At 55.3% G+C, this 11,322-nt stretch overlaps 1 long non-coding RNA gene across 1 annotated transcript; it reads right to left on the bottom strand.

Moving 5' to 3' along the window:
• Nucleotides 1-3,143: 3,143 nt before the first annotated feature.
• On the bottom strand, nt 3,144-9,542 carry LOC141094363 (uncharacterized). The gene is made up of 2 exons (XR_012233030.1): nt 9,292-9,542; nt 3,144-3,472 (listed from the first exon to the last, which is right to left on the bottom strand). It is a non-coding gene; the product is annotated as an uncharacterized lncRNA (long non-coding RNA).
• Nucleotides 9,543-11,322: the final 1,780 nt, after the last annotated feature.

Genomic DNA, 11,322 nt, shown 5'->3' with positions numbered 1-11,322 from the left:
CCTGAGCATTTTGGTTTTATAGCTCCAAGACCAGGTTTGGCCCTAAGAGGAATTCAAGTGATGGGAGGAGTGATAGATCAGGACTATCAAGGTGAGATCAATGTGCTCCTGCTGAATAGTGGGAAAAGTGACTTGTTGATCCAAAATGGAGACAGGATAGCTCAATTATTAATTTTGTCTATCCAGAAAATGAAAGTAATCAAGGGAACAGCTCCTACAATAACAGCAGTAGGAGGAGACCGAGGTTTTGGCTCCACTCATTCTCTAAATGATGGTGCAAAGATTTGGGTGAAGCAGCCAGGAGATAAAGGTCCTCCAGAACCTGCAGAGGTAATTGTCTGCCCCTTGGGCAATGTGCTAATCTTGATGAAGCCAGGACAAGAGAAGTGGGAACATGGCCCAACAGACAGGTGTTACAGGCATGGTCCTTTTGGTCTCTGTTACTACCCTTTATACAGAGGTGAAAGAGAAACTCTGATCAAGGAAAATGAGGCTTTATGGAAAATCAAGCAGAATTTATGGAGCTATTTGGCACAACTGACAAACATGAGCCATTTTTGTATGGCAAAGACTGCTACAAATGTGTTGGAAACTTGTATGGTAGCCATACCAACCCCCTTACGACTGTGGACCAAATTGAGAAGGGGATTTATTCGAGATGAAGAGACTGAAGATGTGCTCCAGGATTATACATACAACCCGTATTATGCTTGCATAAACTGTACTGGCGAGGACCTTCTTACAGAAGATATGATCACTATAAAGACTCAAAACATTGCATCTGCTGAGTTATGTTACCAAATGACTTGTGACCAGAATAACATAGGTAAATGAAAAACCGGGCATAATGAGATTAATATTATTTGTAGTTCTCGCTCAGATAAAGAGTGTTAAGCCCCCGTTACACATAGCGATATCGCTAGCAATATCGCTGTAAAGTCACCGATTTTGTGACGTAGCAGCGATATTACTAGCGATATCGCTGCATGTGATACTTACCTCCGACCCGCTCCCACACTGGTTATCGCTGATCGCGCGAGAAGCTCCTGGACCATTCCTCGTCGGTCACTTCCTGCGGCGCTTCCTGCTGTGACGACGAGCGACGCGTGGAGCCGGGCGGGAGGACGCAGGATCGCCTCGTCTGACAGGTAAGTAGCGACCCCCGTCCCCAGCGATGTCGCTGGTGAGATCTGCCTGTGTGGCAGCTCACTAGCGATGTACCAGCGATCCTGACCGCATCATATCGCTGGTCGGGATTGCTGGTGCATCGCTAGGTGTAACGGTACCCTAAGAAAATAAGATCGGGAAAAAATATGAGGTGTAACAACACAGTAATTTCCCCCTCATACACACATGTAAAATTGCCCAAGGGGTGGATGTTTCCTTGTGGGAATATAACTTTTAACTATATTCCGGCTAATATAACAGGTGGGCCGTGTGTTATTTCCAGATTAAGGTTAATGATGTATCCTTTATTCCCATATCATAAAATTAAGCGTTCAAAAAGAGGATTGTCTCGCTTACCAGAGCTTTGTAATTGTAACGTAACTTTATTAACTGAATCAGAAATTCTTGGAATGTATCTAACGATGGTAGGATCCCCCGCTATAATGGCATATGCTGCCGATACTGTAGGGAGATTATCTTGTCTCATAGCTAGATCAATAAATACTACGAGTAGAGCTTTAGAGAATATATTACTGGATATGCAAAGTTACCGGAAAGCAATTTTACAAAATAGGGCAACTATAGATTAGTTGTTGTTCATTCATAATCATGGATGTCAAGAGTTTAATGGTGTGTGTTGTTTTAATTTGATCACAGCCAGGATTTTCAGTCTCAGATAGAACATAGAATCGTAGAGTTGGAAGGGACCTCCTGGGCCATCTGGTCCAACCCCCTGCTCAAGGCAGGATTCGCTAAATCATCCCAGTTACAGGAATATGTTAATCACATCACACAAAGTGACAGTAGATGGTGGGATTGGTTATTTTCCTGGCTGCCTGATTTGGGGTATTTACGCTATATTTTAGGAGTAATTTTTGGGATAATCTGTGCACGTATTGCTTTATGTTGCTGTATACAATGTATTCCGTCTTTGTTTTCTCTGTCGCTCATCTGTTGATGTTATTCCTTTAGGATATGGTACTGGATATAAATAAATGGTTTCAGATAGCCAAGGGTGGATTGTAGCGCAAATTATATAAAAGATGCCTAGTTTGAGTGCATATTGAAATTACTGTATATTGAAATATAGATAGGAACCTGAAATGTCAGCATTTGAAGGCCTCATATCCAGTTCTTGAAAACCAGGGTTCATGAGGTCAGACACACAATGGCTATTCAGATGCGGCCTAAAGGGGGTTTTAGACATAGCGATATCGCTATAACATCACCGATTTTGTGACATAGCGATATCGCTATGTGTGATACTTACCTCCGACCGGCTCCCCCGCTGTCCATCGCTGATCGTGCGAGAATGTCTGGCTCCATTTCTTGTCGGGCGCTTCCTGCTGTGACGACACCAGGATCGCCGAGTGTGAAAGGTGAGTATCGTGCGCTATGTCGCTGCGAGGTCTGCCTGTGTGACAGCTCACTAGCGATCATTTAGCGATGCACAAGCGATCCTGATGGGGGTGGATCGCTGGTGCATCACTAAATGTAAAGGGGCCTTTAGTGTTGAGTATACTAAAAGACAATGCTTGTTGAAACAGTATGTTTAATCTTGATTACTGGCAAGAATTAACCTTTGTGTACGCTGGTGACTTACTTGAATTTTAAGAGCAGTGAATGGTGTGAGTATATTGACAAGGCATCACCTGATATTTGTGTCTTAAAGCATATGGGGGTTAAAAGTGGACTAGGCATATAGACAATTGCACATTAGTGTACATAAGGCCATAGAAATATGGCTGGGGAAGCCTAATGTAGAACCAGGAATATAGTTGGCAATCTGAAACCCATTATAGTGTATCCAATCTTAAAGATCTCTTTAACTGTAGTCTGAAATATATATATTTTGTGCTAGGGTTCTGATCATAGTATATTGTTGGAAAGAAACTTTGTTCTGGTTTATACCCCGGTGTATAATTTACTCTTATGTGTAAATATTAGGACAGGAGTAAATAGTCCGAAGAGGCAAGTCTTGTTTGATGTTATTTATTCATGATAGGTGGCCACTGTCATGTGATTGGAACATCAGACAACTAACTTGTGTATTTTCATGTTTGCACAATATTATATTGTGTAAACCTTTGTTTAAAGCATATAAAAGCTGGTAAAGCAGTCACTCAAGGCAGAAGCTTTTATGGACCTGTGTAAGGGGACGCTCTTCGCAGTGTAGATCCTAGGAAGCATTCTCTGTCTTCGCAGACCGCTTCTCCAGCTGAAGTATTTCCAGACAGATGATGTAAGTGCCCCTAGTGAAGACTCTTTCTCTTCTTCTTTCTGATGTGAGTATATGTACCAAAACCTTTGTAGTTTGAAGATATAAGTATACGCAATATCATACTATTTTCTATTTCCCGTAATTTCTATATTATTATCATATATTCCATTAATTTGGTGTTTTATCATTTAAATTAATGATTGTATAATAACATTGTGTCATATCCAAGTGGTGCCTTCTTTAAAGCCGTATCGGAACCTTATTGCTAAGGCCTGTTTCACACTTCCGTTTTTTCAAATCCGTCAAAATCCGTTGGTTTCCGTAAAAAAACGGATCCGCCATTTTTTTGCAGGATCCGTTTTTTTTGTCCCATAGACTTCCATTAGTGGTTACCGCGGATCCGTCAAAAAAACGGATCCGTTTTTTTAAAAACGGATCCGTTTGCATCAGTTTCCGTCAAAAAAACGGAAACGGATCCGTTTGGCGGACACAAAAACGGAAGTGTGAAACAGGCCTAAACAGTTGGCAATACAACACCTGACCCCTCCCCACATAAACCTCATCTGAAGTCCACCCCCCTTTAAGCACAAACCCCCATCGGACGTCCACCCACTCCCATCGGACGTCCAGCTTCCCCATCATAAACGGGACTACCAGACACCCCCCAAGCGTGCATCCTTAACCCCCCTCTCCCGGGACTACCAGACACCCCCCCCCCCAAGCGTGCATCCTTAACCCCCCTCTCCCGAGACTACCAGACACCCCCCCCCAGCGTGCATCCTTAACCCCCCTCTCCCGGGACTAACACACCCCCCAAGCGTGCATCCTTAACCCCCCTCTCCCGAGACTACCAAACACCCCCCCAAGCGTGCATCCTTAACCCCCCTCTCCCGGGACTACCAGACACCCCCCCCCCAAGCGTGCATCCTTAACCCCCCTCTCCCGAGACTACCAGACACCCCCCCAAGCGTGCATCCTTAACCCCCCTCTCCCATCATTAACCCCCCTCTCCCGGGACTACCACACCCCCCAAGCGTGCATCCTTAACCCCCTTCTCCCGTCATTAACCCCCCTCTCCCGAGACTACCAGACACCCCACCAAGCGTGCATCCTTAACCCCCCTCTCCCATCCTTAACCCCCCTCTCCCGGGACTACCAGACACCCCCCCAAGCGTGCATCCTTAACCCCCCTCTCCCGGGACTACCAGACACCCCCCAAGCGTGCATCCTTAACCCCCCTCTCCCGGGACTACCAGACACCCCCCAACCGTGCATCCTTAACCCCCCTCTCCCGGGACTACCAGACACCCCCCCAAGCGTGCATCGTTAACCCCCCTCTCCCGGGACTACCAGACACCCCCCCCAAGCGTGCATCCTTAACCCCCCTCTCCCATCATTAACCCCCCTCTCCCGGGACTACCAGACACCCCAAGCGCGCATTAACCCCCCCTCTCCCGGGACTACCAGACACCCCAAGCGCGCATCATTAACCCCCCTCTCCCGGGACTACCAGACACCCCCCCAAGCGTGCATCGTTAACCCCCCTCTCCCATCATTAACCCCCCTCTCCCGGGACTACCAGACACCCCAAGCGCGCATTAACCCCCCTCTCCCGGGACTACCAGACACCCCCCAAGCGTGCATCCTTAACCCCCCTCTCCCGGGACTACCAGACACCCCCCCAAGCGTGCATCGTTAACCCCCCCTCTCCCGGGACTACCAGACACCCCCCCAAGCGTGCATCGTTAACCCCCCTCTCCCGGGACTACCAGACACCCCCCCAAGCGTGCATCGTTAACCCCCCTCTCCCGGGACTACCAGACACCCCCCCCAAGCGTGCATCCTTAACCCCCCTCTCCCATCATTAACCCCCCTCTCCCGGGACTACCAGACACCCCAAGCGCGCATTAACCCCCCCTCTCCCGGGACTACCAGACACCCCAAGCGCGCATCATTAACCCCCCTCTCCCGGGACTACCAGACACCCCCCCAAGCGTGCATCGTTAACCCCCCTCTCCCATCATTAACCCCCCTCTCCCGGGACTACCAGACACCCCAAGCGCGCATTAACCCCCCTCTCCCGGGACTACCAGACACCCCCCAAGCGTGCATCCTTAACCCCCCTCTCCCGGGACTACCAGACACCCCCCCAAGCGTGCATCGTTAACCCCCCTCTCCCGGGACTACCAGACACCCCCCCAAGCGTGCATCGTTAACCCCCCTCTCCCGGGACTACCAGACACCCCCCCCCCAAGCGTGCATCCTTAACCCCCCTCTCCCATCATTAACCCCCCCTCTCCCGGGACTACCAGACACCCCAAGCGCGCATCATTAACCCCCCCTCTCCCGGGACTACCAGACACCCCAAGCGCGCATCATTAACCCCCCCTCTCCCGGGACTACCAGACACCCCAAGCGCGCATCATTAACCCCCCCTCTCCCGGGACTACCAGACACCCCAAGCGCGCATCATTAACCCCCCCTCTCCCGGGACTACCAGACACCCCAAGCGCGCATCATTAACCCCCCCTCTCCCGGGACTACCAGACACCCCAAGCGCGCATCATTAACCCCCCCTCTCCCGGGACTACCAGACACCCCAAGCGCGCATCATTAACCCCCCCTCTCCCGGGACTACCAGACACCCCAAGCGCGCATCATTAACCCCCCCTCTCCCGGGACTACCAGACACCCCAAGCGCGCATCATTAACCCCCCCTCTCCCGGGACTACCAGACACCCCAAGCGCGCATCATTAACCCCCCCTCTCCCGGGACTACCAGACACCCCAAGCGCGCATCATTAACCCCCCCTCTCCCGGGACTACCAGACACCCCAAGCGCGCATCATTAACCCCCCCTCTCCCGGGACTACCAGACACCCCAAGCGCGCATCATTAACCCCCCCTCTCCCGGGACTACCAGACACCCCAAGCGCGCATCATTAACCCCCCCTCTCCCGGGACTACCAGACACCCCAAGCGCGCATCATTAACCCCCCCTCTCCCGGGACTACCAGACACCCCAAGCGCGCATCATTAACCCCCCCTCTCCCGGGACTACCAGACACCCCAAGCGCGCATCATTAACCCCCCCTCTCCCGGGACTACCAGACACCCCAAGCGCGCATCATTAACCCCCCCTCTCCCGGGACTACCAGACACCCCAAGCGCGCATCATTAACCCCCCCTCTCCCGGGACTACCAGACACCCCAAGCGCGCATCATTAACCCCCCCTCTCCCGGGACTACCAGACACCCCAAGCGCGCATCATTAACCCCCCCCTCTCCCGGGACTACCAGACACCCCAAGCGCGCATCATTAACCCCCCCCTCTCCCGGGACTACCAAACACCCCAAGCGCGCATCATTAACCCCCCCCTCTCCCGGGACTACCAGACACCCCAAGCGTGCATCATTAACCCCCCCCTCTCCCGGGACTACCAGACACCCCAAGCGTGCATCATTAACCCCCCCCTCTCCCGGGACTACCAGACACCCCAAGCGTGCATCATTAACCCCCCCTCTCCCGGGACTACCAGACACCCCAAGCGTGCATCATTAACCCCCCCCTCTCCCGGGACTACCAGACACCCCAAGCGTGCATCATTAACCCCCCCCTCTCCCGGGACTACCAGACACCCCAAGCGTGCATCATTAACCCCCCCCTCTCCCGGGACTACCAGACACCCCAAGCGTGCATCATTAACCCCCCCCTCTCCCGGGACTACCAGACACCCCAAGCGTGCATCATTAACCCCCCCCTCTCCCGGGACTACCAGACACCCCAAGCGTGCATCATTAACCCCCCCCTCTCCCGGGACTACCAGACACCCCAAGCGTGCATCATTAACCCCCCCCTCTCCCGGGACTACCAGACACCCCAAGCGTGCATCATTAACCCCCCCCTCTCCCGGGACTACCAGACACCCCAAGCGTGCATCATTAACCCCCCCCTCTCCCGGGACTACCAGACACCCCAAGCGTGCATCATTAACCCCCCCCTCTCCCGGGACTACCAGACACCCCAAGCGTGCATCATTAACCCCCCCCTCTCCCGGGACTACCAGACACCCCAAGCGTGCATCATTAACCCCCCCCTCTCCCGGGACTACCAGACACCCCAAGCGTGCATCATTAACCCCCCCCTCTCCCGGGACTACCAGACACCCCAAGCGTGCATCATTAACCCCCCCCTCTCCCGGGACTACCAGACACCCCAAGCGTGCATCATTAACCCCCCCCTCTCCCGGGACTACCAGACACCCCAAGCGTGCATCATTAACCCCCCCCTCTCCCGGGACTACCAGACACCCCAAGCGTGCATCATTAACCCCCCCCTCTCCCGGGACTACCAGACACCCCAAGCGTGCATCATTAACCCCCCCCCTCTCCCGGGACTACCAGACACCCCAAGCGTGCATCATTAACCCCCCCCTCTCCCGGGACTACCAGACACCCCAAGCGTGCATCATTAACCCCCCCCTCTCCCGGGACTACCAGACACCCCAAGCGTGCATCATTAACCCCCCCCTCTCCCGGGACTACCAGACACCCCAAGCGTGCATCATTAACCCCCCCTCTCCCGGGACTACCAGACACCCCAAGCGTGCATCATTAACCCCCCCTCTCCCGGGACTACCAGACACCCCAAGCGTGCATCATTAACCCCCCCTCTCCCGGGACTACCAGACACCCCAAGCGTGCATCATTAACCCCCCCTCTCCCGGGACTACCAGACACCCCAAGCGTGCATCATTAACCCCCCCTCTCCCGGGACTACCAGACACCCCAAGCGTGCATCATTAACCCCCCCTCTCCCGGGACTACCAGACACCCCAAGCGTGCATCATTAACCCCCCCTCTCCCGGGACTACCAGACACCCCAAGCGTGCATCATTAACCCCCCCTCTCCCGGGACTACCAGACACCCCAAGCGTGCATCATTAACCCCCCTCTCCCGGGACTACCAGACACCCCAAGCGTGCATCATTAACCCCCCCTCTCCCGGGACTACCAGACACCCCAAGCGTGCATTAATCCCCCGGTACCCAGCCAGACCCCGGGAGCGTGCATTAACACCCCCCCAGAGACTCCATCAGACCCCGCAGACGTGCATTAACCCCCCCAGGACACCACAAGCGTGCATTAAACCCCCCCGACCCAAACAGACCCCACAAGCCAGCCTTAACCCCCCTGGGAGCCAAAGCAGACCCCACAAGTGTGCATTAACCCCCACCCCCCTGACCCAACAGACCCCACAAGCGATCATTAACCCCCTGGGAGCCCAAAGTAGACCTCACATGCATGCATTAGTACCCCCCAAAGTACAACCAGACCCCACAAGCGTGCATTATACCCCAAAAGCATGCATTAGTACGCCACCAAGTACAACCAGACCCCCACAAGCGTGCATTAAGCCCCACCCCCTGCCCCAAACAGACCCCACAAGCGTGCATTAACCCCCACCCCCTACCCCAAAAGCATGCATTAGTACCCCCCAACCAGACCCCACAAGCATGCATTAACGCCCCCGGAACCCCACCAGACCCGTAAGCGTGCATTAACCCCCACCCCCCTGCCCCAAACAGACCCCACAAGCGTGCATTAACCCCCCTCCAGATCCCACAAGCATGCATTAGTACCCCCCGAAGTACAACCAGACCCCACAAACATGCATTAAGCCCCCGAGACCTCAAATAGACCCCACAAGCAAGCATTAACCCCTCCGGATCCTAACAAGACCCCATAAGCATACATTAACTCCCCCCCCCCCCCGGACCCCAAATAGACTCCGTAAGCATGCATTAATCCCCCCTCCCCTCCAGTACCCCAACAGCTCCCAAATCCCACTAGTTAGCCCCAAGTATCAGCCCCATCAACCAAACATCTAAGAAGACACCAACCTGTTACTTACTAATCCCTCCTGCCTGTCACTGACAGCTGAGACACATGTGTAATGGAAGCTTCTCTCCCTGTACCAGACGGCAGAGACACGTGTAATGGCGTCTTCTCTTCCTGCCTTTGCTGTCAGAACACGCCCCCTCCGGTGTGACACGCCCCCGGAAATGACGTCACATCTGGAAGGAGCCCATACAGTCTAGGCATTGTACAGTGTCCAGTGTTGTTGTCAGTGGTCACTGTGTGAGGAGACCGCAACAGGTGAGAGGAGACTGGGTCTGACAGCCTGTGCCTGCTGAGGGGAGAGAAATGAGGGGACTGGGGGGCTGCGTCCCACAGGGGGAGGCTAGTGAGGGGACTGGGGGTTGCGTCCCACGGGGGGAGACTAGTGAGGGGACTGGGGGGCTGCGTCCCACAGGGGGAGGCTAGTGAGGGGGACTGGGGGGCTGCGTCCCACGGGGGGGGGCTAGTGAGGGGACTGGGGGGCTGCGTCCCACGGGGGGAGGCTAGTGAGGGGACTGGGGGGCTGCGTCCCACGGGGGGAGGCTAGTGAGAGGACTGGGGGGCTGCGTCCCACGGGGGGAGGCTAGTGAGGGGACTGGGAGGCTAGTGCGGGGACTGGGGGGCTGCGTCCTACAGGGGGAGGCTAGTGAGGGGACTGGGGGGCTGCGTCCCACGGGGGGAGGCTAGTGAGGGGACTGGGAGGCTAGTGCGGGGACTGGGGGGCTGCGTCCTACAGGGGGAGGCTAGTGAGGAGACTGGGGGGCTGCGTCCCACAGGGGGAGGCTAGTGAGGGGACTGGGGGGCTGCGTCCCACAGGGGGAGGCTAGTGAGGGAGCTGCGTCCCACAGGGGGAGGCTAGTGAGGAGACTGGGGGGCTGCGTCTCACAGGGGGAGGCTAGTGAGGGAGCTGCGTCCCACAGGGGGAGGCTAGTGAGGAGACTGGGGGGCTGCGTCTCACAGGGGGAGGCTAGTGAGGAGACTGGGGGGATGCGTCTCACAGGGGAAGGCTAGTGAGGGGACTGGGGGGCTGCGTCCCACAGGGGGAGGCTAGTGAGGGGACTGGGGGGCTGCGTCCCACAGGGGGAGGCTAGTGAGGGGACTGGGGGGCTGCGTCCCACAGGGGGAGGCTAGTGAGGGGACTGGGGGGCTGCGTCCCACAGGGGGAGGCTAGTGAGGGGACTGGGGGGCTGCGTCCTACAGGGGGAGGCTAGTGAGGGGACTGGGGGGCTGCGTCCCACAGGGGGAGGCTAGTGAGGGGACTGGGGGGCTGCGTCCCACAGGGGGAGGCTAGTGAGGGGACTGGGGGGCTGCGTCCCACAGGGGGAGGCTAGTGAGGGGACTGGGGGGCTTTTCGCAGAGAAGATTCTCGGGAGAGCTGCTTCGACGTACCGCATAGCATAGTCACGTATGACCAGTATGCATTAATGCCCACTAGCAGATTTATCCAGGGGACATACCAAGTCCATGGCAATTTCCTCAAGTCACTTGACGTCACACCTGGAAGGAGCCCATACAGTCTAGCATTTACCATATGTGGAGTGCGGCTCTGCGGGTGGAGGTAGGTGCCGGAGGCTCCATTATTCTCTGTGGAGTGCGGCTCTGCGGGAGGAGGTCGGTGCCAGAGGCTCCATTATTCTCTATGTGGAGTGCGGCTCTGCGGGTGGAGGTCGGTGCTGGAGGCTCCATTATTCTCTATGTGGAGTGCGGGTGGAGGTCTGTGCTGGAGGCTCCATTATTCTCTATGTGGAGTGGGGCTCTGCGGGTGGAGGTCGGTGCTGGAGGCTCCATTATTCTCTATGTGGAGTGGGGCTCTGCTGGTGGAGGTAGGTGCTGGAGGCTCCATTATTCTCTATGTGGAGTGCGGCTCAGCAGGGGGAGGTCGGTGCTGGAGGCCCCATTATTCTCTATGTGGTGTGCGGCTCTGCGGGTGGAGGTCGGTGCCGGAGGCCCCATTATTCTCTATGTGGAATGTGGCTCTGCGGGTGGAGGTCGGTGCTGGAGGCCCCATTATTCTCTATGTGGAATGTGGCTCT

The sequence above is a fragment of the Dendrobates tinctorius genome, unplaced genomic scaffold (assembly GCF_039654945.1).
Source record: "Dendrobates tinctorius isolate UK_male_01 unplaced genomic scaffold, ASM3965494v1 ptg000063l, whole genome shotgun sequence".
In the NCBI taxonomy this organism is placed as follows: domain Eukaryota; kingdom Metazoa; phylum Chordata; class Amphibia; order Anura; family Dendrobatidae; genus Dendrobates; species Dendrobates tinctorius.
Note: the sequence above shows the minus strand (reverse complement) of the source record. Positions and strands in the feature narration are given on the sequence as shown.